Here is a 27,389-nt window from a genome sequence, read left to right on the forward strand (position 1 = left end):
TTGATTTGTAAAAAAACAAGTGCCAGGGCTATTATCAGGAGCCCTCTGCAACTTGCACTACCCATTGCACCTGTTTTCTCTGTCAATGACAGTACCAGCACAACTACTAAGCATCACACTTCTTCAAATGTGACGATTCCGACAATTCCAGGCTCCCAAAGTTATAAGAACGGCTTGGGCAGCTGGTAATTTTTAATGCATATTTAATTAATAAACACATTTCCTTGCGCTCATCTGTAAATTAGACAGTCAGTGTCACCATGTGGCACATTGTGAGAAGCGTGGGTGGTTTCCAGTGCTTAGCACTGGAAACCACTGGCTCAAATTAAGCACTGGAGAGCCCTGCACCTCGACGCATAAATATACAAATGTATGCTGCAGGGTGTTGTTTGTCCTGAAAAATGGAGTTCGCATTGTTAACAGACTTTTTATTTAATTCTCTTTCTGCATGTGCACGTTAAATATACCACATATTGTTTGAATTAATTCATTGTGTTTATTCTGAAGAATGCTGCGCACTTTGGGTCAAATAATTCTGCTCAGATTACAAATTAACCCTATTCATAATATCATAATCGTGTGCATTCATTTACAAAATGATGCATTGACAACTATTCCAATTCAGCAGGAAATTACAAAACAAAGAAGCATTCTATGATTCCAGCTGCACATTTCCAACTCTTAATTTTTTAATGAACTGCCCCAGATTTCGTAGCAGGGGCTGCCCCACAGCTTCTCCACAGGATAATAAACGAGGGCAGCGAGCAATCACGGTCAGGGTCAGTGGCTACAGAATGGAGATTAAAACAGGCTCTTGGGCATGGAAAGTAGAGTAAGGTTGCTTCTGTGTGTAGAGTAACCTAGAATTTTTGTGGTGTTGTAACAAAAAATGATGCCCCCACCCCTCCGCAGAATGTGATGAGGGGGGCCTGAGTCTTCTATATCACACCCAGAATTGACCCCCTGATGCGTTGGGTGCCCCATGAAGGACTGCCCCCCAGTGGCATAGCGTGGTCGCACAGGGGCAAATGGGCGGTTGCTCAAAATGTTCATACAAAAAAAATCATACTACTAATTTTTTTCTCTTTTAAAATTTTGCGCCAGTAAGTGCTAACGGTCCACGGGTTAGGTGGCGCAATAACTGCTGGCAACCCACGCTACGCCGCTGCCCCCCCCCTCCCCTCCTGCACCGCAGGGGCCTGTGTTACCCCCTGGATTTGTGGTTAACAAGATTCTCCTCCGAATGCTGCCTCAAGGATGAACAAACACAAAGCTGCCACTTCTCACAGAGGATCACTGATGTCTCAGAGCCAAGAGATGATCACAAGGTCCAAGGACTGCTGAGAGAACAAGAAGCTGGCAGGAAAGCCCAGCATACCTGTCAGTTTCTGACTGTGTCAGATCAGAGCAGGTTCAAAGCGGGCGATGCACAAAAGACTGGGCAAAAAAAGCAACACGTGTAAGCCATATGGAATGTTAGGGCATTCCATGTTTAAGTTACCACGTCTTGCTGTTTCACGTCAATGAGTGTGCACCTCAAACACAACACACATATTGCGTAATTGCCTGTGAATTCCGCTCGTGCATAATTGCAATTTAGACCTATTTTCTAATATCACACATTTTTAACATGTGCTATACATATAGCTATGATGGCTGTTGTAAGGAATATATTCCACCTCTAAAGTTACATTCTTTTTTTCTATCTGCACACATCCAGAAAATCCTGCCTCGATTAGTTACATCAACCATCGACTGAACTTCCACCAACCCTCCAGACTCCTGCTCTCCTCTTCACTCGCCCTCGTGCACACACCTTGCATCTGTCGCAGCCGCAGCAGTGGCCACTCCTTCTCCTACATCGCTGCCAAGACCTGGAATGATCCTCCCCTCCAGCCCCGCTCAGCCTCCTCACTGGCAGACTACAAAAAGAGACTCAAGACCTGGCTCTTCGACGGAGGCACAGCACCCACATACCCCTAGTGGTGACTGTGTTGCGCTTTACAGATGCTGATTAATTGATTCATTAAATAGGCTTACTGCACTTTCTGCAGAATTTACACTAGGGTCTTTTGCTGTAAAATGATTGCCCACATAACTGTAGTGAATGGGTTTCCATACCATTGTTACCATAAACATCATCTAGGGAGGAGGAGCTTCCGACTTTGGAGCTGAAACCCCAGATCCGAGTCCTGGCGTCAGATCACCAGCCTGTGATTCGGGACAAATCACTTAATCGCCTTAATCTCCTCCTGTCTTAAAAAAAACCAAAAAAACTGACCCTGTGTAATGTAATGTGGTGCTCATGTAACGTGTGCTAATGCCTTTCTGCCAAATCGGTGCTACATAAAACGGGAGCGGTAATGACTCCTGCATGACTCAAAAGCACGATGAGTTGTTGATGTATGTTATTTTTGAATGAGCATTCTCTAGGTTTCCATTTCTATCTTGGTTGATCCCACATGTATGTGCTTAGGGAGCCTCCATTTACAAGAGCTGAGATCGAGAGTGGGGCTCTGAGATTGGGGCTATCCCAAAGTGGAGCCACCTGCTAGAGATCAGCTACTGCTAAATGCAAGTTAAGCTAATCAGTGGGGAAAGAACAATAGTACATTATGAAACATCTATTAGTTAATGCACTGCAGATATCTCCGTATGTAACCAGAGAACCACAGAATTGAATCCTGGTTGGTGCAACGGAGAACAGCGATGTGAATTTCTAGTCCTACATGGTCCAAGCCTGCAACAGGAACACTGTGAATATGTAAGTCATTATTTTAAACTTGCATCACACACAGTATAAGATAGGCAACTATAAAATGCGCAAAAATGTTTAGGATAAAAAGGTGTCTCCAAAACTCAGATTTTAGTAATACCTGACCATATGTAGTGCAATTCTATTTATATAACTGTCCCTTTAAAGCACGAATTTCGCAGCTCAGCTGGTAACTCCCTTGCATTGCCACTGAAAAATAATAAATCTGTGTTATAAGGAAGCTTCAGGTGATTCCACCAATAAAAGCCAATTCTGGCCTCCAAGCCCCCTTTACATTTGCAGATTAATCAGTTGTGCACATTTTACGGTTCTTTCAGGCAAGCAGGCATCCTGGCAAGAAGGCTTGTTATCTTATTTAGGTGCCTTCCTACCTTTGGATTCACAGCACAGGAGACTGCCTGTCTTACACTTCATCAATGGTGGCAGCTACTTAAAGAGGGTGGCGTAGAGAGGGATGAAAAATAAAAAAAATCACTTAACTGCAGGCCAGCTGCCGCCTCTCAGTCCTCTTTGGTCGACTGACTCCAGAAGCAGGAAGCACACAGGCTCCCAGGCTCTCCTAGCCAATCACGACACTGCTGTCACCAGCATGACAACAGTAGTGTGATTGGTCTGAGCGCCATTGTTCGTCGCTCAGGCAGGGACTGGGAGCCTGTGCATGTTCTTTGCCCAGACTGTGCAATACAGCCGGTGGAGAACATGCTAAGTGTGCATGACTGTTTGGCAGGCCCAAGAACAAAGGACAAACCGTCATGTGCACCTAAGAGAGTGCCCACCCCTCCTCCCTCTGCTCTGGACAGCCCAGCCCCACCCCACTCCCACCTGGAACTGAGCCAATATGGAATAATACAATGATAATAACATTGTATTATAATTTTTTCAACTTTTTGAACTGCTCATAGAGCAGTGGGGCAACCCTCATCTGCCTTAGTGGAGGAGCCGCCACTACACTTCATCTGACACATTTCAGCTGTCAGAATTAAAGTAGGGAAAGTGTGCCCCTCCGATCACGCCGCCTTCGACCTCTGTTTATCCTTATCCATGTCCCTGGAGCTGTAGAAACCCATCAGAGTGGAAAAAGTACACAGCAATATACAAGGCCCACAGTTGCCACCCTTTATGTGCAGACTCCAATGACTGCATCCACTTTGCATGCCAAGGAATAATCCATGAGTGGGCTCTTCAGGGACATTATAGTTAGGAAATGGAATTAAAAAAAATTAAAAAACTTTGAAATTCACTGAGAAAAACAAAGGTTACAGAAATGTTATAGTTAGGCTCAGGTTTCACATCATCAGTGATGTCAGTTGAGGTGTCATCAGTGATGTCACTGACCATATCATGAGTGATGTAATATGTGAGGTCATAAGCAGTGTATTGTGGGGGTGCGAGTTATAGTTAGCTCAGCTAATGATAACTGCTGAATTACTCTGGTTTTGTACAAGGGAAACCTGAGCCTAACTATAACATCTTTGTAACCGTTGTTTTTTGTATGAATTTTCTTAGGTTTTTTTGTTTTCCATCTTTTAACTATAATGTCCCTGTAACCTTCGTTTTTTTCAGTGGAATATACATATATATTTCTCAACAATGTCCCTAAGGTAGGAACCAGGAGCACTCAGCGTGTCAAAATTTACATTCAATTGTGATCGGCAGACGCGTTTCGAGGACACCTTCTCTTTATCAATGCCATCACATAAAATCACTTTCTCGCTGTGTTCTTTTGAACCGAGGCTGCTTCGGTCTTATTGGCTTCTTACTGGCCAATTATTTATGGGCTCCACAATCATGCCCCAATCCTCTCATAAGCACTTTGATGCCGTTCATGAGTCTTTAGTAGATATTTCCAGCCACGTTTGATCACAATACCACAATGCATTTCATTTGATGAATGCTAAAAAATGGGCTAATACAAGACCTTAAGAAAGGAAGTGACTGTGACATAGAGCTTTGATTTTCATTGTGTTTATCTTTATTGCATGTGCTGTTTGTGTATAGAAGTATTTTTTCTTTTCTTAATGTAAAAAGCTTGTTCCAGGCCACTCCCCTGGCGTGCTGTTCAGTGCATCACTTTGAACAAGCTCATACTGCTTGCATTGTGCCGCTGGGAAACTCGTGCATAGCTCATGGGCATCTGCTCATCACATGTCAGGGTGCTGATGAGTGAGCAGCATGCAGTGATGCTGCATGTGGGAGGATTAAGACAAAGAGGGATGTGGGACTGCAGCACTATTGAATAAGAGAAGAACAGCAGCAGGGGTACGGGAGAAGCCTTCTTTAATATCATAACAGAACAAGCATTGCAAAGCCTAATAGTAGGCCTCGCCTTTGGGATCTATTGGTTTTGCAATGCATTTTGACGATGCTGAAAAGCACCAGTAAAAAACTAAGGGGCATATTATCAACAACTAGCGATATTTATCGCTAAATAAGCTTAGCGACATTTTTTTTACCGCTGCGATCGCCGGATTTTATTGCTGAGATAACGTGCTATTAGCAACGTTTATCTCCAAAGCGATAAAATAACCGGCGATAGCGGCGAAATGCGTGAATATCGCTGGAAATCCAGCGATATTCAGGCATTATCGCTAATAGGGACTTAGCCTGAATATCCACCTCCGATTGGATATACAGGCTAAGAACTGGTCTGAGCAGGCGTTCGTTTTTAGCGATATTCGCGCTTAGCGCAAATTTTCTTGTCGCTACGCCTGCGTTGATAATAGGCGATAGCGATGTTAGCGCATACCCACTTTGCATGTCATTAGCGATAAATATCGCTGACATGCAAAGCGGGCCCCAAACCGCTCACTATCACCTACAAGCTACCGCTAACTGCAGTTAGCGACAGCTTGCTAATTGGGCAATAAAATTATCGCCGCTTTGCGGCCGAAAATGGCTGCAAAAGCTGCAATAATCCCATATCGCCCGCCTTGATAATATGCCCCACAATGTGTTGTACTGATAGGGTGGTAAAGAACATCCCAAAAAAGGCCATACTGGCGCTGCTGCTTTGACGAAGTTGTCAATATTTAGGCACGCACATGCATTATGACGTGGACATGTGCATGCATCAGCAGAAGCGTAAAAAATTGTTAGCATACCCCTCATCCTTTGTACTTTTTCTTGCTTTTTGCTATTTTTGTGGTGGTCACAGAATTAAAATTTTCATCTCTCGTGTAAGTACACTTCATCTCCGTTGTCCAAAGAAAAGTACTTAAAGAGCAGAGCCAATGTATAACATGATGCTTAGATTAGGGGGTATGGTCAAAACATGCTTACAGTGAAACAAGCATCCCTCTTGGCCAATCAGAAGACAGATGCTGGAGACTTGACCAAATGATATCTTCTATTGATGCACAGTTAGTGATTTGTTTATAGACGAGCGTGTAACAATGGTAAAGGTATACTGGGATTTGTTTCACATCGAAACATATAGGAGTGAATCACTTCCGGTGGGGATCTGTCCCAGGAGCTGAACACTCCTCTCTTCAGCAGTTTGCTGGTGTGTTATCGGTACAATGTTGTCTTGATGTACATTGCTATTGAGCCAGCAACCAGCAAGACATTTTATTTCGTTTAGAAGTTTTAAAATGGAATGAACAAGGCGCATATATTGCAGTGCAGTAAAAGCAATGAACCTTCTTCCATGCTTGATGAGTTATTGGGCACTTCAGAATTAACGAAGGGGCCATCATAAGAGGGCCATTTAGTTTCAAATCTATGAGAAGTGAGAATGCAGCAATATTTCTGCCTGACCTTCTTCTGCCAGTTTTGAGTGTACAAATAGTGTCAGAAGCTCCAAAAAGCCTTCTGATGCATGTTGGCGCTCTATTAATGATTCATGTATACATCCATCTAGCAATAGCATGGCCAACCTCCGTGGGTACCGATAAAGTCCAAAATATTGTGCCAAATGTAGCCAAGTAATTAATTGGTGCTGATGGCTGTATGTGGTGGCCAGAAGCACTGATTTATGTGGACTGGCACTTATTTTTAATTGTCAGGCATTGGCCAAGAGAAGGGAAAGAAATGCAGAAGGTGGAGAAAGCAGTAGGAAGCGAGAAAATGAAGATATTATCAAAGGGAGAAAAAAGTAATGAAAAAGAACTTGCAAGAGCGAGCCTAGGAGACAGGCAGTGCATGCTGCTGAAAGGGGGAGGCATCGAGTGGCATGGACTGGGCACCATTGGTATTCAGCAATTGAGGCACCTGGCACAGGTAGCAGAGGGCCTGTGAATGGCATCTCTTGGAACTGCTCTGTAAACACTCGTAAAGCCTCTGGCACGGTCCCTGGCATGCCTTGCCCCAGCACTCTGGGTACTGCTAAAAGTCGCCCTGCATGGAAACATTTCTATTTCAGTCATGCGGGCACTGATGATGACCAAGCAATTTACCAAGTATCCTTTACCCTCCTTTGCGTGCATTAACAATTCCCAAAGTCCAATACAGGGTACTAATTGCCCTCATTATGGCGGGACGGATAATGGTCATAGGACTGTGCATGACATTACTTCTGACGTCCTTGGGAGGAATCATTGGTGTTGGCTGTCAGCTCGCTCACTCGCATGCCATGCCCAGCTAGGAGCCCCTGGCACCTCTGTGCCAGGGCCACCTCTGTGCCAGGATCAGCTGCGGCTCCGATGGCACTGTAAGCTCCCTTAGAATATGCCCTAGTCCGGTGGGGCCCATCCCTTCCTGCTACCTCACGCTTCAGCTTTAAGGGTAAGAACAGTGCTTGAAATGGAAAAATAGAAGTGCAGGCACTCTGTACCAGAGAGCCTGCTTGTTTCTGAGAAGTGCCAGTACACTCTAATTAAAAGTGTAGCATTTCTCTTGAGAAGTGCAGTTACTCTCCCTCTCAAAATAAGTGACAGTACCGGCCTATTAAAAGCACTGCATACAAACATGTCTGTGACAGGCCCTGCTGCTGCCCTGAAGGCACCGGCTGATCCTGGCCAGGCCATGCTGTGGCTGTGAGGGCACCATCATCTCTCCTCCAGAGCTGACCCTAGCTCACCATCATCTCTCCTCCAGAGCTGACCCCAGCTCACCATCATCTCTCCTCCAGAGCTGACCCCAACTCACCATCATCTCTCCTCCAGAGCTGACCCCAACTTACCATCATCTCTCCTCCAGAGCTGACCCTAGCTCACCATCATCTCTCCTCCAGAGCTGAACCAAGCTCACCATCATCTCTCCTCCTGAGCTGACCCCAACTCACCATCATCTCTCCTCCAGAGCTGACCCCAGCTCACCATCATCTCTCCTCCAGAGCTGAACCAAGCTCACCATCATCTCTCCTCCAGAGCTGAACCAAGCTCACCATCATCTCTCCTCCTGAGCTGAACCAAGCTCACCATCATCTCTCCTCCAGTGCTGAACCAAGCTCACCATCATCTCTCCTCCAGAGCTGACCCCAGCTCACCATCATCTCTCCTCCTGAGCTGAACCAAGCTCACCATCATCTCTCCTCCAGTGCTGAACCAAGCTCACCATCATCTCTCCTCCTGAGCTGAACCAAGCTCACCATCATCTCTCCTCCAGTGCTGAACCAAGCTCACCATCATCTCTCCTCCAGAGCTGAACCAAGCTCCTGAGCTAGGGGTGGGACACAGAGAGCTTCTTGCAGGCCAACATCTAGTTCCAAAGGTGCTGATGGGTTCCTACCAGCCCAGGCTCCGGGTGAGAACCTGACAAGCAGCGGGCAAGCTGCACTGCAGCTTTTAGGGTACAGAGACTAGCAGGCAGGACCGGCCTTTCCTGAGACAGCTCCAGGCCTGGTTCTAGCAGAGGGGCCGGATGGGCCAGGCCGACCCAAATATGAACTTTGGCCTACCCAATCACGGCAGAAGAGGCCACGGAGAAGGCACCTGTTAAGTGCTCCATCAATCTCCATGCCAGAATGTCGAAATGTTGTTTTCACGGTCTTTAAAATTGAAATTGGGATTTGGGGTTAGAGGTGGGAGAGGAAACAAGTTAACAGGGAGAGACGAGCTCAGGCTCTGGCTTGGCTCTTAGAGCCATGCACAATCCGAGCTCTGAAAATGTTTGCTATGTAAAACATATAACAATAAACATCATGTAAAATATGATACACTTTTTAAAATGTTGATGAGACTGTATTTCTTTAACACAAGGAAGCTTTGACATAAATATGTGACAATACAGTGCTGCACTGACACATTTGTTAAAAGTGATAGTTTTTAAACATGAGCTTACAGTCATTCCTGCCCCGGACCTCACACTGGTGACAGTGCTATTAGTGAATCAACAGGCAAAACAGTTGTCACGTGGACCCTGTATGTGGCCCTGATAATTAACGAGCAACATTAGTCTATTGAATGAAGCGCAATAGGTTTTGAATAGTTGGTTTTCTAATTCATGTATCTGAATGTGAAAATGTGAAGAAAATCGAGTTTTGGTGAAATTAAATATTTGCCCAAGCTCACACAATTTAAGTGGAAATGCTGCAATTTATCCAGGTTTTATGTTTTCACTTTGTACAAATCAGATGCTAAATTGCTAATTGTCTCTCCTTCTTATGTTAGTGATTTGTTTTTTACCTTCCAGGTTTTCTAAGATTTTTATATAGTGTGAACTCTACCTGGAGATTTTGAAGCGCTTCACATGAACACCAGTTACAATGTAGCAGAAACCAGCAAAAAGGCAGTAAGGAATAACTAGTTGCACAAACCACTCTATACACCAATGTCAATACGAATGATTTTAACAAGTGTTGCCCACCTCTTAGGTCCACCACCCAAGAACCATAAACATATAAGAAAATAGAGAGGCAACAAAAAAAGAATGTTTGGACAATCTTTCACAAAATGAGTAATGGTCCTTCAATAGTATACACAGTTCACTTTTATTTCATCCTCGGACATATTCTTTGTACAAGATGATCAGACAAACAGCCAACGCGTTTCGCCCAAGTTGGGCTTCCTCAGGGCAGATGCTCAGAATGCCCTAGTCTAGCAGCGTTAAGTCTAAAGTTCAAAAGCAATCTGAAATGCTTGTAAAATTCGAAATCTCCAGCATTTCCAATTGAATAGCGTTGTGTAGACACGATATATTGAATTATCACAGCAATAAACGCAAAATGCCTTTGATGGGTTCATAGTCTTCTCAGTAACTTCATTAGAACGCCAAGTCTCTCATCCCACGTGGTTTTCAAACTTTTGGCCAACGGCAGGATGATAGACTTGGCGTTTGATGTGGAACGTGGTTAGAAACACTATCCCATATCGACAGTGACACATATCACAGTGTACACTGCTATCTTGAATCGAATGAAGTTACCGAGAAGACTATGAACCCATGAAAGGTATTTTGCGTTTATTGCTGTGATAATTCAATATATTGTGTCTAACGTGTTGGCTGTTTGTCTGATCATCTTGTACAAAGAAAATGTCCGAGGATGAAATAAAAGTGAAGTGTGTATACTATTGAAGGACCATTACTCATTTTGTGTGAAGATTGTACAAACATTCTTTTTTTGTTGCCTCTCTATTTTCTTATTACCAGTTACAATGTACATGGTCACATTCTTTTATTTTAGGCACTTGAGATTTGCCCAAAATCACAGGATGTTGAGCCAACACCATGACTCAAACCTAGCTTGTTCAGTTTCAAAGTTGGAAGCTCTCGCTGTAACGCCACATCCTGATGAGATTGAGGGTGGCAGGCAGAAGGTACATAATAGTTTGGCTCATTATGGGCTCGAATTTCCAACAAGATCTCAAGCTGAGCCAGAGCCAGGCTTCAGGCTCGAACCCGGATGAAGCTTTCAGAGCCTGTCTTCCTAGTGCGAAATGTCAAGGCTCGGGTGTGGTTACAGGTACGTCCTTAACGTTGAACTGCTATTACAATCTGCTTGGAATCCTGGTGCTGCTGGTGCTAAAGCCTAGCCTGCTGGAAATTATAAGAGATGAGCTGTTGAGCATAGGCATCAGCTGCTACTCTAAAATAACTCTCAACATGCTATGCCTGTTTGGAGGAAGATATGATGTAAAACTTGGGATTACAGAATTGACAAAAATTGGAGCCACATTGGCCCACCCAAACAAACCTGTGGCCCATCCACATCAAAACTCCTGGAGCCGGGCCTGGACAGCTCCCCAGCAGAAACTATCTATATTTGGTGCCAGTCCTAATCCTCCATATCTGCCCATTCCCATTGGTGATACCAGTGGGTGGGCCTTTTGTGCTCACGGGTCACCTGACTGACTACCTCAAGCACTGACCTGCTGTGAACTGGCATTTGCACCGTGTCCCCTCACCTCAGTCGGCTCCTCTGATGCTAAACTGGAGGCGAGAGTCCCTGGGAAGGAGCTGTGGGAGAAGGAAGGGGGCGTCGGAGAGAGGTAATTGAAGCAGGCTAAGAAAATGAACGAAAACATGATTTCCACACAGATTCAAGGAAATAACCCGAACAGGCGCCTGGAATGAAAGATTCATCCAAGGCAGCTCAGGAGGTCGTCAACAGTGTGAACACCTCCAGCTGCAGCCTCCCCGGGGCTGGGCCATCGCGGGGTGAAGCCGCGGTTCTTCGGGTCCAGGCTGGCAGCTCCAGGCACCGGCTTGAGAGAGCGCAAACTGATATAAATATATGAGTACATCACACTTACCTATAGAGAGCATAATTCATGAAGAGAAATGCCATGAGTGCTAATAGTATCTGAAATTATATTCTAAATGTATAGCTAATATAGAGATTTAAGTAGAAGTGGAACTAATACAGAAATGTGTGACATTATATGATTTTATTAGACGTGATTATTTTGAATCTATGTCGTGTAGCTGTTAACATATAAGATGGTCTGTGGTAAAACGCAGAACGTGGTAGGCCTCAGGGCCAGAGCTGGAGCTAAAAGGGAAGGTGTTTCTTTTCACGACACAGATTGTTTAACGTTTTTGGTCATTGCATTAATGGGCCATGATTTAGAGTAATGTTTTTTAAATAATAGAATAAGAGTTTTAACATGCTTTAATTAAATGAAGAAATTGAATGCTATAATCATAATGTGAAATATTGTAGGCCTGAAATGTTTTAGCATTGATTTACACGTACATGTCTGGGCTGAGAAATGTTGCAAGCCTTTTTTAGAAGTCTATGAGAGTTGGGTTCTTGGCGGCAGATATCTGTCTGCAACAGGAAAGGGGGGATCCAATTATAAGTGAATGAATAGAGGCCTGTTCAGTAGACGGCCCAGACATGGAGGAGGGTTCTGGAATGTTTAAGGGGTATCAGCGGGCCGGAGAAGAGACTGAGAAGCAAGGTCAACTCTAACGTCTGAGGCCCAATACAAAGCATCATGGAAAAAGCCTGAAGTTGCACCACGTGAGAGGCGTTTCGCAAGGGGCGTCTCAAATGTTGTTGACTGTTTTGTATTAGGCACAGCACCCCTGGGTGGAGAGAGAGCAGAGACCTGAGGACCCTTTAGAGAGCGGATGGGTAGGCAGTGAGGGGTCATGACTGGAGAACTTTAGGTTTTCACCAAGAGACTTAGAGTGGGTGACTTCCCTTGGGGGTCATTCATTGCTGACACCTTTGTTAGGTTGGGATTTGGTTAAGTAGGGATACCATCTAGAACAGGGTAGGGACGCCTAACCTGTGTTTGTTTTCCTCCAACCTAAATGAAGGAGAGATATGCGTCTATGCTGATAGCTTTGCTATTTTTAGAACTTGTGTTAGTGATTTCTGTTGCTCGTCTGAGGGCTTTTCGAGAGCACATGTATGTAATTGGACCTGTGTATCTCGTGAATCTCATTCTGAGATGCTTGTATTTGCAGCTCATTATATCTTTACAATAAACTTTTGAAACCTAGAAGTTGTCCGTGATCTTTGAGAGTAGAGTCCTTTCTTGGGTGAACTAATTTGTAGATAGGTGTACTGTTTCCTTCCAAGACAGGCAATAAAGGTTCAGTCGACCAGATCGAGGTTTGGATCAATAGATATAAGGTATCGATCAAAATCTCGCCCTTTCAGTTGGTAGCAGAGGATGGTTGCCTTCTTGAGGACGGTGACCTAGGCCAGGTTAGCTTACCCCAAGGCCCCTAGAAATCGATGATCGGAAGAACAGCCCGCAGATGAAGATCCGGATGACGTGAGACAGAAAAAGCAGCAGTATCGGTCGAGAGTGAGTATAAAGGGTTATGCGTGTTAGATTGCGGTGTTTTTGTATTGTGTCTATGTTGTAATGTCTGGCGGAGTTGAATGTCTGTAGAGTGACTGTGGAACAGGTTGTGAGCGCGCGCAACCGGTGGAAATCTTAAGTTCAAGGAGAGCTTAAGTGGTTCGGGTGTATCGGACACCCAGAGTAATTGTCAACTAGTGTGAAGGGGGTCATGAGGTACCATTGATCACCCGAGAGACCGAGATAGGGGGAACGTAAGAGTGAGTGCGTGAGTAACGGACGCTGGTCGGAAGTTACTGTGTGTGTAAGTAACCTATCAGAAAGACGATAGACATCTCGTCAGTTGTGTTGACAATTACAGATAGACTGTGGACGTACAGTCGAGAGAAGTGACCGCTTGGTCGGAAGTAGTCATTTTTCAGTGTATGAATGAGACGCATGCATAACCGGGAGACGAGTTGAGAAAGGAGGGGTGCTGCTGCGAAGCGGAGAAAAGAGACGTCAGGTGGTGTCGCGCAGAGATTGGTTGACCGGAGAAAGACCGCGCTGTGATAGGCCAGCTAGCGAACACGTCATACAGGGTCGCGACGTGATTGGCCAACAGGAGAAAGACTGCGCTGTGATAGGCCAAGCTAGCAAAGCCGCGACAGGATTGGTGGATTGTCATCAGGAAGTAAACAGAGTAGCGAGGCTGAATTTTGTGCGCATAATTATGAAGTGTTTTAAATGGTTGAAAGCGCTGTTTAAGAAAGAGAGGCGAGGATCGTATGAAGGGGAAGAAGCCCCGCCGGAGGGTACGCCAGCTCGTTATATGGCAGTAAATGTTGGGTTGCATACGATCCTTTGGATATCAGAGTGGAGTAAGATTACCGAAGGAAACGAGGAACTGACGTTCCCGAAGTACGGGACGTTCAGATTAGAGGTGTTACATCGATTGAAATCAATCATGACCTCAAAGAGACCCTTGCCTAGACCAACCCAGTTTGAAGCCCTTGATGCATGGCTTAGGGCAGCGCATGAAAGGAATATGAACAGACGACAAGAAAGGGTGAAACGCTCGGTAAGGGCAGTACAGGATGCCAGGTGGGATGCGGATGCTAAAAGATGGAGAGTGCATAATTTGGAAATAAATAAACTGTACCCAGTGTTAGAGGCGCCAGTAAATAAAAGCCCCCTAGAAGAAGATGATGAGAGCGAAACAGAGGACAGCCTGATAAACAGATTACTGACAGACAGGCCACCCCCGTATAATAGAGCAGGGGGAGAGGTCGAGAATACTGAAGGAGAAAAGGGGGGCAATGCAGGAGAGCATAGACCGCTTCCCAGTTCAGAGTGGGATCCTGAGCCAAAGAAAGAGTTGCTCCAGCCTAGTCAGGTGCAACAGGTAGTCGGTAGGTTTGTGGTACAAAGAGCGCCGGAAACGGAAAGCGCCACATCCTACCCATTACCAGATGCACTACAGGTACCTGTTACCATAGGTCCTATAATATCGATATATGACCAAGAGAGAGCAAAAGGGGAAGAACGGAAACGGAAAGACAGAGAAAGAGCAGAGCAGGCAAGGAGGAACGATACCACTAATTCCCCAAGTCAGATGCCGATACCCAGAGAGTGGAGCACCCCGATGCACACAGCAGGGGACCCAGGAGGAGATCCTGGGGGCCCTAGATGGCCAATGGATCTGAGGGGATCTGGACGAAAATCCTTTCAAGAGCTAAATGAGTACATGAAGCAGTGGGATGAGGCAGTGAAGGCTCAAAAGTGCATCAATGCTGCAGAAGCAGAAAGGGAAAGTCAGGACAGCAGAGCACGAACTCACTGCGGGGCTGGGGAGAGTAGCCCGGAGTGGGACTGTAGAGGGAGTAGGGGAGTCACCCATTGGGCCCGGAATGGAGGTAGAACAGACCTGGAAAACGGGGGCCCCGGGAGTGGAGGGGTGGCGGGCCCAATACTCAGTGAAGGGGAGAGGAGGGCGCAAGAGTACAGGAACAGCTTTAAATGTCCACACTGTGTGCCCGGCACCAGAGAACTGAATGGGAGTTGTGAGAGGTCGCACCATAGTCCCTGTGATGACAGAAATGAGCGCAGCCCAGGGAATATGGGGAACCAGGAAGGATCGTATCGGATACTGAGCGATACGAGGCAAAGGGAGTGTAGCGACCAGAGGGAAAATAATAGAGAGATGTGCGGTGAGAGGAGAGAAGAAGACGAGAGTGGGCAGAGAGAGAGTAGGGATAACAGGCCCGTGTTCCATCACCTTCCAAGATCGGATGGCCGAGCATGGGACCTGGAGAGATGGGAGCAAGGGAGGCCACCCATTAATTCTCCTGAGCCCAAACGCAGAGCTCGAAGTTGGGATGGGAGGGAGACCAGTGAGCCCCCTTCAAAAGACATATTGCGAGCTGAGATAAAAGCCAAGAGACTTGATGTCTCCAGCTTAAGGTCAGATCTGGATGACATGGTAGATGGTACCCTGCCTTTGGAAAGAATGGAAATGTATGAACAGGATGAAATACTGTATATGGCAAAGGACATCACACGAAAGGCGAGAGCAGTCCATGAGAAGTTAGTCGAACTAGCAGGCAAATATATGGTGGACTTGTCAAGAACCAAAGCATTACAGGGTAACCACAGGCTACATTACTCAGATCGAGATCTAGATGAGAGGAGAACGATTGGGCTGAAAACACACATAAGGGAATTGATTACTGGAATAAGGACATGGAGGGCACTAGATAAATGGGAAGAGAGGTGGTCCAAGAAAGGGACCGGCAGAAGAAGCATGATTGGTATAACACCAGGACAGCAGGGAATAGAAGCTTACCCTTTGCGTGAAGTTGCCAATGGAAGCTATGTACATGTCCCTTGGAGTAGGGGAGATTTAGCTGCTTTTACCACATCTTTCCCCAAGTTACGAGAGAGCCCCGTGGAGTGGTACAAGCAAGTCGAGAGGTTTGTAAAGATCTCAAAAGTCCTATGGATAGATCTGAACACGCTGTTTGACATTGTAGTACCAGGAGATCTGTGGACAGCATGCAAGGTTAGCGCTGAGTGGCCCACAACGGAGCCAGAGAGAGATGCTAGGACTAATGGGCCGTCCGAGATCGTGATGGCAAAATTCGAGAGAGTGATGACTTGGCTGAAAGAAAAAGTGCCAATGCAAGACATAGATTGGGTCAGAATAGACAGAACGAGACAGGAACCCAAAGAGACAGTTCACGAATATTACGAGAGATTGCTGAAAGCGTTTAAACAGTATAGCGGTTTGGATGTAATGGATCCAAAGGATATAGGGCAATTCGTGTCCAAGTTCGTCCTGGGACTGAGACCGGATATTAGTTTAATGATTCAGCAACACTCGATTTGTTGGCAAAGTAAACCCCTAGATGAAATACTGAGATATGCCAGGTACTGCTGTGATGAGGTAGACTCCAAGGCTAAGAAACTAAAAGAGAAGCTGATGGTGGTACAATTGCAGACAGCCGGAAAGGGGGGACCGCAACAACAGCAGCAAGGGACAGGTACAGGAGGTAAGAAGCAGTACAGTCAGAACAAGGGTAATGAGGAGAGTACTACCTTTAGACCCAGAGTAGACATAGCTACCTTGAAGAAAACGACTAGGTGCCACCAGTGCAACGAGTTGGGGCATTGGAAACGCGAGTGCCCTTACAATGTAGAGATCGGAGAGCAAGAGATAGAGGAGGAAGAGGTCCAGAGCGCACCTATGAGAGGGGCGACGCCATACCAAGGAAAGGTGCTCAAAGGGGGGGGGGCTCCTCCCCGAGCCCAGTTCCCGCAACCTCCTCGAGTAGGGAGTATGGGTAAGACCTATAGACAAATGCCCCTGTTTGTGGAAGGTGAAGAATGCTATTATGTGGACCCATTAACCGGACAGAGAGTGGAAAGAGAAGACTGCACCCTTGGGGCAGCCTTAGAGGTAGATCAGAGGGGACCCTATGTGGAAGCAGAAGTAGCAGGGTGCCCTACGACATTTCTGGTGGACACAGGAGCCACTAGATCCACGATCAGATCAGCTGCAGTTCCAGACCTGCCCATGTCTGGAGAGACCATACAGGTGGTAGGGGTCGCAAACAGGAGAATAACCAGCCAATTGACAGAACCGGTACAGGTGAAAATAGGGAAGTACAGCGATGAGCACCAATTTGTAGTTTGCGATTCAAGCCCTGTGTGTCTGCTAGGAAGAGACCTGTTGTGCAAATTGAATTGTACTATATATTGTACACCCCAGGGAGTGGAGGTATTGACTAATGATGATGATGCAGATTTCAAAGTTGCAAACTCAAGAATATGTGTGGAGCTGTACCCTACTTTGACAGTAGACGAGCTTCCCTGGGATTTGAGAGAGACAGTGGCATCAGAGGTATGGGATTTCACTGGGGAAGAGATTGGATTGGTCAAAGGGGTGGACCCAGTGAAAATTGTAGTGAAACCGCATGCTGAGTTCCCAAGAACACCCCAGTATAAACTGACTCCAGAAACGATTGCAGGCATAAAACCCGTGATCGAGTCCATGATTAAACAGGGAATACTGAAAGAAATCGTGGGTAGTCCATGTAACTCCCCGATTATGGGTCTGCAGAAACCAAATGGGAAATTCCGGATAGTGCAGGACCTTCGAAAGATTAATAACATAGTCGTTTCATGTTGTCCAGTGGTACCGAATCCATCAGTGATACTGTTTCAGATTCCATTCCAAGCTGAGTGGTTCACTGTGATAGATCTTTGTCAGGCTTTCTTTTCGATCCCTTTGGACGAAGATAGCCATTTTCTTTTCGCATTTAAGCTGGAAAATCGTGTCCTAACATGGTGTCGTATCCCTCAGGGGTATACAGAGAGTCCATCGATCTTTAACCAGCTTCTGAAGAAAAATCTTGAAAGTCTAGTGCTGCCCCAGAAGTCAGTTCTGGTCCAGTACATAGACGACCTCCTTGTGGCGTCAGAAACAGAAGAAGCTTGCAGGGAAGATTCCATTGCTTTGTTAAATCACCTAGCTGCCAATGGGCACAAGGTGTCCCCGGGAAAATTGCAGTACTGCCTGACAGAAGTACAGTACTTGGGACACAGAATTGAGAAAGGCAAACGAAAGGTGTCACCAGACAGGATAGAGGCGATCATGAAAATGAACGCGCCTCAGACACAGAGAGAGGTCAGGATGTTCCTAGGGATGGTGGGTTATTGCCGACAGTGGATCGTGAACTTTTCACTGAAAGCAAAGCCCTTGCAAAAACTGACGCACAAAGAGGTGAGTGATCCGGTACCATGGGACAAAGACTGTTTGATGGCATTCTTACAGCTGAGAGAGGACCTGTGTCGTGCTCCGGCATTGGGAATGCCTGATTACAATAAACAATTCTTTCTTTACTGTTGTGAGAGAGAAGGTTGTGCGTTGTCTGTGTTGGTCCAAATCCATGGGAATGCCCGTAGACCAGTTGCTTATTTCTCAGCTACTTTAGACCCAGTAGCCGCAGCGTTGCCCGGATGTCTCAAATCCGTTGCTGCAACGGGTGTCAGCATTGAGAGATGTGAAAATATCGTCATGGGGCACCCGTTAGAGGTGTGCGTGCCACATTCTGTTGAACTGTTGATGACCAGGACCAAAACACAGCATCTGACCAATAGCAGGCTCACGCGCTATGAGCAAGTTATTCTTGCTGCAGAGAACGTGACCCTCAAGAGATGCTCTGTTTTGAACCCTGCTACCTTAATGCCACTTCCAAATGATATTGATGATGATGATGAATATACAGACCATGACTGTCTCGATGTGACTGAACTATGCACCAAACCCAGACCCGACATCGTAGATGAGCCACTGACCGACCCAGACGAAGTTTTCTTTGTCGATGGCTCATGTGTAAGAGACGAAGTTGGGCAGTTGAGAGCAGCTTATGCTGTTTGTACAATTGAAGGAGTTGTGGAAGCAGGGTGCCTGGAAGGAGTAAACTCCGCTCAGGTAGCCGAGATTATTGCCCTAACACGTGCTTGCTTAGCAGGCAATCAAATTCGAGTCACCATCTACACCGACAGCCAATACGGGTTTGGGGTAGTTCATGATTACGGGCAGTTATGGTCTCAAAGAGGGTTCATGACTTCTTCAGGCTCTCCCATTCGCAATGGAGAGTTTGTGCGCTTGTTGTTAGAAGCATTGCAATGTCCAGCAAGTATCGCAGTTGTAAAGTGCATCGCACATACCAAAAATGAGGACTTTGTTTCGAAAGGCAATAGATATGCTGATGAAGTTGCGCGGTATTGCGCAGAACAAGGTTACTCTTTCACAGAGGTGGATGTGGGTGGAATAAATGTAAGAACTGAATTAGCCATGATACTGGAAACTGTTGATACTTGGGATGAACTGTCAACCATGCAAGAAAATGCTCCTGATTCAGAAAAGGAAACATGGGTAAAGGCAGGATGTGTAATGGGTGAGACTCATTTTTGGGTCTCAGCAGACGGCAGAGCAGTGTTGCCCAATGAGATGGTGAGTCCAATGGCTAGACTCATACATGGTCCCGTACACTTAGGGAGAGATGCTATGCTGAGAGTGTTTAGACAGACTTGGTACAATCCTAAGTTTAGAATAGCAGCAGAAGCAGTGTGCCAGCGTTGTGTGACCTGCCAGCAGCTGAATGTAGGGAAGAGAACACCAGTTGCACTAAGTCACATAGGAAGGTCTGGAGGTCCATTCAACAGAATGCAGATAGATTTCATTGAAATGCCAAGATGCAACCGCCTCCGCTATGTCCTGGTGGTTGTTTGTGTGTTCTCCAGATGGGTTGAGGCATACCCTACACGTAGGTGCGACACCCTCACAGTGGCTAAGTTACTGCTTAGAGAACTTATCCCTCGTTTTGGGGTGCCGGCCTTTTTGGAATCAGATAGGGGAACACATTTTAACAGCGAGCTTGTGAAGATGATTTGTGTTGCACTGAATATAGACCAAAAGCTCCATTGCAGTTACCGACCAGAAGCTTCAGGAATTGTGGAACAAATTAATGGCACGATCAAGTCCAGAATAGCGAAAGTTTGCTCCTCAACGACCCTGAGTTGGCCTGATGCCCTGCCATTGGTACTCATGAGCCTTCGTAGTACCCCAGACAGAAGAACAGGGTTGTCACCACATGAGGTGTTAATGGGGAGAGCAATGAGGCTGCCATCTATTCCAGCTACTGCACTGTTAAATATCACAGATGATATGATCCTGGACTATTGTAAGGGGCTGTCTGACGCCATGCGTTCTGTGTCCCTTCAGGTGCAGGCTGCAGAGGTTCCAGCGTGCCAGGGCCCTTGCCATGACCTGTATCCTGGGGACTGGGTCCTGGTGAAGAAACATGTGAGAAGAAGCTGTTTGGATATTCGTTGGCGTGGGCCCTACCAGGTCATCCTGATCACAAGTACAGCTGTAAAGGTGGGAGGCCTGCCCAACTGGATACACGCGTCGCATACGAAAAGGGTTCCAGCACCTCTGGAAACAGCTCCTCTCTCGGATGGACGTCCAGCTGAGGACCAAGAAGCCATAGAGGGGGCTAGCCAAGCTGTAGAGGTGCCAGTGGAAGCAGGGAACGAGTCTGACCAAGCTGAGGACGGTCAGTACAACAGCGAAACAGAAGACGCTACAGAAGGAGAAGACAGCTGGGAGTACGAGTCTGACCCTGACAGGTCTGAAAGAGAGCGAGAACAGACCAGAAGGAGAAGGAGTAGAAGGGCACGTGGAGAAGCAATTTGGCCGCAAAGAAGAAGTTCTAGCCTGAGGTCAACTCCAGAAGCAACCCTTCCTCCGATATCAGAAGACTCAGACCCAGAAGAAGGTGCTCAGGGCGCTGAAGCACCAGACCGAAGAAGGTCAAGAAGAGTGCGTGTGCCTAACAGAAGATACTCCACACCTGAGTGGACATATCTGGCGACAAATGTCTGTGAAACCGGAGACAGGGAGGATCCGAGCGGTGGTGGTGTCCAGTTCTGAGCCCATTATCACCGTGGAAATACAACTGTTGGTACCCGGTGTCGAACAAGAAGGGTCACTAACATTCGTGCTCCCCAGACCTCCCCGCCTCAGCAAGTTAAAACACATGTTTCTTACAGAATTGAAATTCCCCGACTTTGGTACCACGATAACAGCACATGAAGAGCATACTCTTCGCATGGAAATATTGAACTATGCTATTGAAGCTGCAACCACAAATCTAATAGTCGATTGTTAAAGGACTTTGTAAATAAAGCAAGCAGAAGAAAAGAAGATTACCTAGCGCCCAGGAAGCAGAGAATTTTAGGGAACCCCTTGAGTGGATGGAGAAGGGCTAGGGTTGTCTTTTTGAACTGTGAAAGGACTTTTTGCAAAAAAGGCTGTCAGCCTCCAGCTGTGTGGATTCTAAAGACAAAAAAGGATTGAAAGAGACTGTAAAGGAACGAGAGGAAAAGAACTTTTTTTTGCAAAGAGAAAGGGAAAAGCTAGATTGTCTGACGAAATGGAGGCCGGCACCCCGAACCGCAGAGCTAAATGTATAATAGGTACACTAATAGTAGGAGTGATAATATTAATAGCTTTAGTGGTAACAATTTCTTATGTAAAGGGACATGAGGAAGAGGTAAAGGTAACTGATGCGAATTCTGTAGTAACACTTACACCCACTGTTGCAGGTGAGAATAGGGAAAACACTCAAGAGAAAGCGTTATTGGCTGCAGAAGCCCGCAGGTTACATGTAGACGAGTCCCAAGGAGACTTTAGGTCAAATGCTTATGCTAAACTTTTGTATGAATACGTGGATGCCATGGAGGTTAAGGATTGCTACGTCTGCATGCAGTTGCCTGCGTCTGTAGATGAAGGAATTCGATATCATCACCTCCCTCTGACATATGGCATTACATGTAGCTTATTGCTTAGTATATTTTATGAGAGAGATAGTTTTGAATACTATTTCTCCAATTATGATTCTGTGTTGCCAGAAGTCCCGAATTATAAGCAGATGAATAAATGGGATTACTGGAAGAGTGCAGACAGATTGGCCAAATTCTTCATTCCTTGGATTACCTTAGATACTTCACATGCCCGTAGAAATAACCTGACATGTAAGGTGTCCGAAGTCGAGAAAAAGTTCATAGGGCAGGTGGATGATCGTTACAGGAGACAAAAGATTTTGAAAAAATCAGGACAAGGGAAATTAGATTGGACCGAGGAAGAGAAGTCACACAAGAGAAAGGGTAGTAGTGGTCCAATAGCTTTAGATAAAGCGCAGAAAGGAAAGTTATGTCTTCACCGAGCCAAAACGTATTATGAAAATGTATACGTGGGTGAAGTTGACTGTGAACATGCTTTTAATTTAGAGTACTACACTAAGGATTTCCTGAAGGGAATGCAAGTGATTCCAAATGTGTATTTTGTATGTGGAAGAAATGCTTACGTGAGACTACCTGACCACTGGTATGGATCATGTTACTTGGCAATTGTCTTCCCCAAAATATATCATGCACAAGACTTATTGATCATTGAGGGCCAGACATCATCGAGGGGAAGGAGGGATTTAGGCGATGCAGAAATGGTTGGAGATGTCTTTGGAGCTATGTTCCCTCTTTTGGGAATAATCCTTAATGATGTTAAAATTAGACGACTGGCAACAGTTGTCGACAGGTTGTCTGCCAGCACTGCTCAGTCCTTAATGCTGGTAGAAGGAGAGATGCAATCGATAAGGGCTATGGTTCTTCAAAATCGGCTTGCATTAGATGTCTTATTAGCAAAAGAGGGCGGAGTCTGTAAGGCTTTGAAGGTTCAGGAATGTTGCACTTACATTCCAGACCTTTCAAAGCCCCTTGAGAAAGTTATTAAGAACATAACTAATATACACAAAGAGATCGAAGACTTGAGTAGAGAAAATGTCTGGGAAAAGGTGGGCCACGGAATGAGTACAGTTGGAGGGTGGTTTTCCACCTTAGGCAAAAGCTTTATTTGGTATATCCTAAAGCCTATCATCATAATATTGATCTGTGGGATAATATTGTGGGGATTGGTGAGGGTATTCAAATGGTACAGAGCAAGAAGGTCAGAAAGGGCCCAAAGAGAACAGTTGCAGAGATTGGCTGCCATACAAGATAATCAGTACAGGAGCCTGAGAGCTCTGGAAGCGCAGAGAATGCCAGCAATAACTGCAGTTTAAATGTTAGTGATGACCCCGAGAGGTCATCAAAGGGGGGAACTGAGAGAGCGCAAACTGATATAAATATATGAGTACATCACACTTACCTATAGAGAGCATAATTCATGAAGAGAAATGCCATGAGTGCTAATAGTATCTGAAATTATATTCTAAATGTATAGCTAATATAGAGATTTAAGTAGAAGTGGAACTAATACAGAAATGTGTGACATTATATGATTTTATTAGACGTGATTATTTTGAATCTATGTCGTGTAGCTGTTAACATATAAGATGGTCTGTGGTAAAACGCAGAACGTGGTAGGCCTCAGGGCCAGAGCTGGAGCTAAAAGGGAAGGTGTTTCTTTTCACGACACAGATTGTTTAACGTTTTTGGTCATTGCATTAATGGGCCATGATTTAGAGTAATGTTTTTTAAATAATAGAATAAGAGTTTTAACATGCTTTAATTAAATGAAGAAATTGAATGCTATAATCATAATGTGAAATATTGTAGGCCTGAAATGTTTTAGCATTGATTTACACGTACATGTCTGGGCTGAGAAATGTTGCAAGCCTTTTTTAGAAGTCTATGAGAGTTGGGTTCTTGGCGGCAGATATCTGTCTGCAACAGGAAAGGGGGGATCCAATTATAAGTGAATGAATAGAGGCCTGTTCAGTAGACGGCCCAGACATGGAGGAGGGTTCTGGAATGTTTAAGGGGTATCAGCGGGCCGGAGAAGAGACTGAGAAGCAAGGTCAACTCTAACGTCTGAGGCCCAATACAAAGCATCATGGAAAAAGCCTGAAGTTGCACCACGTGAGAGGCGTTTCGCAAGGGGCGTCTCAAATGTTGTTGACTGTTTTGTATTAGGCACAGCACCCCTGGGTGGAGAGAGAGCAGAGACCTGAGGACCCTTTAGAGAGCGGATGGGTAGGCAGTGAGGGGTCATGACTGGAGAACTTTAGGTTTTCACCAAGAGACTTAGAGTGGGTGACTTCCCTTGGGGGTCATTCATTGCTGACACCTTTGTTAGGTTGGGATTTGGTTAAGTAGGGATACCATCTAGAACAGGGTAGGGACGCCTAACCTGTGTTTGTTTTCCTCCAACCTAAATGAAGGAGAGATATGCGTCTATGCTGATAGCTTTGCTATTTTTAGAACTTGTGTTAGTGATTTCTGTTGCTCGTCTGAGGGCTTTTCGAGAGCACATGTATGTAATTGGACCTGTGTATCTCGTGAATCTCATTCTGAGATGCTTGTATTTGCAGCTCATTATATCTTTACAATAAACTTTTGAAACCTAGAAGTTGTCCGTGATCTTTGAGAGTAGAGTCCTTTCTTGGGTGAACTAATTTGTAGATAGGTGTACTGTTTCCTTCCAAGACAGGCAATAAAGGTTCAGTCGACCAGATCGAGGTTTGGATCAATAGATATAAGGTATCGATCAAAATCTCGCCCTTTCAGGCTCTAAGTGGGCCGAGAGTTGGTGAAGTATCGGCCGTGCTCTGCCGAGCCTGAACCCCGCTCGGAGGGCGGCTCCTGCCATGGCGCGCCGCCAGGTAGCCCCCCCAGCTCGGTTAATCTCATCGAACACACGGTAAAAAGCAAACGAGATTAACATCATAAAAGGCTTTATGGTTTGGCCTCGCGCTCCGAGGACGCGCTGCACATTATTTATATGGCGATAAACCGACTCCCGCGCTAATTTAATTAGCACCCGTGTGGATGTGCGGCAGTACATGAAGGAGGCCGCCAGCCCACCCACGGACCAATGGGGCTCATGTGTGAACGGGAGGAACCATGCCGGGCAGAGGGGGGGGGGGGGGGGAGAGAGAAGGAAGGCAGCAGTTAGACCAAAGAGAGGCGCGGAGACAGGGCAAAAAGAGAATGGGCAGGAGAGACTAAAGAGAGAGGCGGGGGTGGACGGAAAGGGGTGAAAAGAGAAACGGATGAGAAGGGAACGGGGAGAGGCTGTGGCTGAGGTCTGAGATTACATCGGAAAAAGGAGAGGCATAGATGTTGTGGGGAGTGGGGAGAGAAAGAAAATAGAACAAAATACAAAGAGCAAAAAAACAGAGAAGGATTAAGCATTTTAGAAAGGAGAAGATGGCTGAGTGTAGTAGGAAAGGGAAATACGGGTGTGCCGTGCACCAACAGGGAGGAAGAGGGCAGATGGGGGAAAGAGAGATAAAAAGAAGGGATCAGATGCCCACAACATTACTTATGTTTTCGAACTCGTTTGATTGCCGAGTCTAGACTTTTGGCTTTGCCAATGCCTTTTCCAGTCAGTCACTCTATATATCTCCAGAAACAGAGGATGCCATCAGCCGCGATTTACCGGCTACAATTAAAAACATTGTATCACGATAACACAGCTTCCACACCTCGCATCACCCTACGCTCAGGTTACTACATAAACCAATAAAAAACAGACACCTTGCAGCCAGTAGAGAGCGTAATCTGCAATCTGTGGTACCATAAGGGCCTTGCTATATTATGGTTATTTGGATCCCTTTGCCTAGATTTCTCTCCACTTTTCCCGTGCATACTCGTGCCATGCTCAACAAATCAGTACGAAATTGCAAAAAACACAGGTGATGGACAGAATGTAGAACAATGTCATACATTCAACCCAGTACAAGGATCTGGGCCTAAATCCATCGTTTTTTTGCACTCCACACCACCCTGGGTTAGACACTGGCTATATGCAAATCAGCTCTGACCCTGTGCCTCATGGGAACAGTCCAGTCCGAACTACCAAGCCATGTCTTTCCCAGACCGGAATCAAGCATCCAAGGACCGGTTTCTGGCTATCAGCCTTCTTCAGCCTGGATAGCTTGACTCCAGTGGTGTGGAGAGCCTGGGACTCACGTCTGAGCATCCCCAGCACACTCGGGGTGAAATTGCAAAAAACACAGGTGATGGACAGAATGTAGAACAATGTCATACATTAAAGTCCACATTTGTAAAGCGCACAATCACCCGTAAGGGTCTCTAGGCGCTGGGGGGCCGTCGGGAAGATTAAGCGAGCTATTGCCCAGAGTCACATGGTGCTGGGCTGACCTGCCGCCGGAGCCGGGGATCGAACCGTGGTCCCCAGATTCCAGCGTCAGTCGCCCTGGCCGCGGCGCCACACCTCTTCCATTCACCCCAGTACAAGGATCTGGGCCTAGTCCCTTGCTCACTTGGCCACTGGATTCAAGATAGCCTGGCTGATGAGGATTATGAATCCGAAACCGGTCCCAGGATGCTTGTTTCCGGTCCAGGGAAGACATGGCTTGGCAGTTCGGGCTGGACTGTTCCCATGAGGCACAGGGTCAGACTGATTTGCATAAGGCCATGTTTGAACTGGGGTGGCTGAGTGGGCTAAAGAATGGTGATGGATTAAACCCAGATCAGTTGACTGGGGGTGAGTGTTTGATTTGCTCAAACGCTCCGTCCATCATCCCCTTTTGTATCGCTTTGTTCGCCCTAGGTGTGGCAGGGTATGCTCAGACGTGAGTCCCTTGCTCACTTGGCCACTGGATTCAAGATAGCCTGGCTGATGAGGATTATGAATCCGAAACCGGTCCCAGGATGCTTGTTTCCGGTCCAGGGAAGACATGGCTTGGCAGTTCGGGCTGGACTGTTCCCATGAGGCACAGGGTCAGACTGATTTGCATATGGCCATGTTTGAACTGGGGTGGCTGAGTGGGCTAAAGAATGGTGATGGATTAAACCCAGATCAGTTGACTGGGGGTGAGTGTTTGATTTGCTCAAACGCTCCGTCCATCATCCCCTTTTGTATCGCTTTGTTCGCCCTAGGTGTGGCAGGGTATGCTCAGACGTGAGTCCCTTGCTCACTTGGCCACTGGATTCAAGATAGTCTGGCTGATGAGGATTATGAATCCGAAACCGGTCCCAGGATGCTTGTTTCCGGTCCAGGGAAGACATGGCTTGGCAGTTCGGGCTGGACTGTTCCCATGAGGTACAGGGTCAGACTGATTTGCATATGGCCATGTTTGAACTGGGGTGGCTGAGTGGGCTAAAGAATGGTGATGGATTAAACCCAGATCAGTTGACTGGGGGTGAGTGTTTGATTTGCTCAAACGCTCCGTCCATCATTCCCTTTTGTATCAACAAATCAGTACACCAGCATCGCTGGTACCCAACTGTAACATGCCACCACCACACCTTTTAAGAAGGAGCTGTGATTTTTACTTATATTCATTTCAGGATTTGTGTAGCGCTGACCATCCCTTAACTAGAGCCAAAGAGATGACGAGAAACCATTGGGTGAGGGGACCATGGCATGGGATAGGTGTGGCGCAGCGGCCAGGGCAGCT

General features: G+C 46.2%; 1 protein-coding gene across 6 annotated transcripts in view; it reads right to left on the bottom strand.

Annotated features, from left to right (window-relative positions):
- ABLIM3 (actin binding LIM protein family member 3) overlaps nucleotides 1-27,389 on the bottom strand; it is a 432,795-nt gene that overhangs the window by 214,824 nt on the left and 190,582 nt on the right. The window lies entirely within an intron of this gene.

The sequence above is a fragment of the Lissotriton helveticus genome, chromosome 7 (assembly GCF_964261635.1).
Source record: "Lissotriton helveticus chromosome 7, aLisHel1.1, whole genome shotgun sequence".
NCBI classification, from domain to species: domain Eukaryota; kingdom Metazoa; phylum Chordata; class Amphibia; order Caudata; family Salamandridae; genus Lissotriton; species Lissotriton helveticus.